Consider the following 2,926-nt stretch of genomic DNA (forward strand, 5'->3'; position numbering starts at 1 on the left):
TTCTTCTGAAGAAGGAAAATACAACTGAATAGCTCCAATTATGTTGTCTGTGAGTAGACACTTGACATAAAAAGCCTAATGAAACTCCCACTTACGATTGGCGCACATTTAAATACACTGGTATATAGGCTATGACTGGAAAATGTCTAATTATTTTAAGACAAGCCCCTTGGAGATTATGCGAGAATAATGAAAGGAAGGGAGGGGCGAATGTTTGTAGCAGGCTGTTTAGTTATATTTTAAATAGTATTATTAAGTATGAATAGTGGACAAAAGGCACGGTTGAGCCATCAGTCTTGAATGTACGAGCTTATGTGGAGTTAAAGAACGCATCAGCACCGAGAGCCCGCCTCTGGACGCATGCGCATGAGGACGTTGCCTCGCAGACAGATCCATCAGCTGCAGAAAAATCAATAAAGCTCAGCGGAAACTGCACGAGCGCATGATTGCAATGGCACACATCTTTCTCTCCGCAGTCCCCCGTCGGTGTCTAACTAACGAGTCCGACAAGAAGATGGGGGGCCGGTGATAGTGACCGCAGAGCAAGGAGACCCAATAAAGGATGGGAATATTAGAAATCAGAATCAGAAAATCAGTAAAGGGTTTATTGCCACAATAAGTTACACTTATGTGGAATTTGCCTTGGTGCATACATGAACAAACAAAGATATTAAACATTAATATGAAATAAACAATAAATACAGAAACTAATTTATATATATATAATAACTGTTGCAGGGAAGAAGAGGCTGAATGGGTTAGGCCTAATCCTATAGTATATAAATATGTAATATTATGGTCATATCCAGGGTGCGATTTGTGGAAAAAAAAGTGGGGGGGTGGGGTTGATTATGTACAACAAAACAAAACATGCAAGAATGAAATCCCCTTTCAATACCATGGATATAGAGCCACTTGGCCAGCCATGCCAAAACACTTATTTATGACCTTCAATATCCAATGGAAAATAATGTCAATATAAAACAGCGCTTTCAAGTCGAAGAGTTCACTCCGCAGCAAAAACAAAATATTTGTATCCATGAAATGCTTGTTCGTTCCTTGGGAGTGTTTTAATCCAAACCATAATCTTTTCCCCAAACTTAACTAGTCGTTGTCATTGACTGTTCACGTAACATTGCTTTACTTACTTAGGCCTACTTTACATTTTCTCCCCACCGGGGGATACAAATAATTCAGCAGATGCAGGGATATGTAGACCAGAGAGGGGGAAATCCCACGTACATGTACACAGACACGTTTATCTTGGTTATTTTGTGATGGTCAGCAAACTGAGGTTGGGTTTAGGAAAAGAACAACGGGGAAAGTTAACGTCACACACCAGGACATGATCCACGGTCTCTGGAGGACTGAACTCATCAAGATATAATTATTAGGTCGGGAAATAAACGTGTTAATAACGAGTTAATGCAAATTCAACACTCATTTCTTTGACGTGCAATTGACGCAGGTGCATTCTGTGATTCGGGCCTCGGACGGTTCCGTAGTTTGGGAAGTCAGAAAGCGTCGCAGCAGTAACGTTGTGGATGGCTAGCAGAAAAACGTGAAGTGTTCCGTGATAACATCCAGAGGATCACTAAACCCGCCGTGTGGCTCGCCGCGGTGGAGTGATGCGCATCTCCGGTCTGATCTACGAGGAGACCCGTGGTGTGCTGAAGGTGTTCCTGGAGAATGTGATCCGCAATGCCGTCACCTAACACCCAGCATGCCAAGAGGAAGGCGGTGAGCGCCATGGATGTGGTGTACGCTCTGAAGAGGCAGGGCCGCACCCTGTACGGCTTCAGAGGTTAAATCTGATCCTGAATCACAGATACAAGGCTCTTTTAAGAGCCACACACTTCATATAAAGAGAGACTACCCGCTCTGAGTAACAGGATTTTTAACTAAATCAATGATCATTAAAAAGCAGCTCAAGACCCCCCAAAAAAGAGAGAGACTAAAAGGATAAAGAAAAGGGTCTTTTGAATGGCAAGTTCAGTTTCAAAGCCCTTCCAGGTGGTTGTCTCGACAAGACTAAAGTTATTTGCATGTACTGTCGATGTGAAATGAGTTACCGAAGGAGTACGGTGAGTCGCAATACGTTACATGCTGCCACGTGTAGTGTTAACTTGCATCACATGCAGTGATGCTCCTCTTGCCTGTAATGTCTGTTTCAGAGCACCATGGGATGTGCAGGCATATAAGTGGCCCAGAAATGACGCGCCGAAATCTGCATTGCCATTCGGTCCAGTAGATACCGGGGGCCCAACCCTACCTTTGTATCATGCACTAACTACTCACTACTTTATTCTGCATGGCTTTGTTACTCTCAAAACATCTCATGAGAGGAAAGGCGGAATTAGGTTTTTCATAATATAAGATAATCTCTTGTACATAGGAGAAAAACTTTATATTTATATATATATATATATATATATATATATATATATATATATTTCTCAAAAGAGAAAAAAAAAAAGAGAACCACCTTCCCTCTCAGGGCTTCCATACTTCTGCCTAATTAAAAAATAGTAATATAAAATAGTTTGTATGTACACTACCGGTCAAAAGTTTTAGAACACCCCAATTTTTCCAGGTTTTTATTGAAATTCATGCAGTTCAATGTCTTACTGTCCTCTGAAATGAAAGAATAGAAAAAATGAACAATTTAAATCATGGAATCAATTTATAAACCAAAATGTATTCTACATTTTTGACTCATCAAAGTAGCCCCTTTGGCAGATAGAACAGCTGAACACACTCGTGGCATTCTTTCTACAATGGAAATCAAATATTCTTCAGAAAGTTCTTCCCAACTCTGTTGCAGAAGTTCCCATAAATATGTGGCACTTGGAGGTTTCTTTGCTTTCATTTTTCTGTCCAGTTTATCCCAAACCAGCTCAATGGGGTTTAAAGGTCCCATGACATG

At 40.9% G+C, this 2,926-nt stretch overlaps 1 pseudogene; it reads left to right on the forward strand.

Moving 5' to 3' along the window:
• Positions 1-1,345: 1,345 nt before the first annotated feature.
• On the forward strand, positions 1,346-1,809 carry LOC114550564 (histone H4-like; annotated as a pseudogene).
• Positions 1,810-2,926: the final 1,117 nt, after the last annotated feature.

Source organism: Perca flavescens, chromosome 23, assembly GCF_004354835.1.
Source record: "Perca flavescens isolate YP-PL-M2 chromosome 23, PFLA_1.0, whole genome shotgun sequence".
NCBI lineage: Eukaryota > Metazoa > Chordata > Actinopteri > Perciformes > Percidae > Perca > Perca flavescens.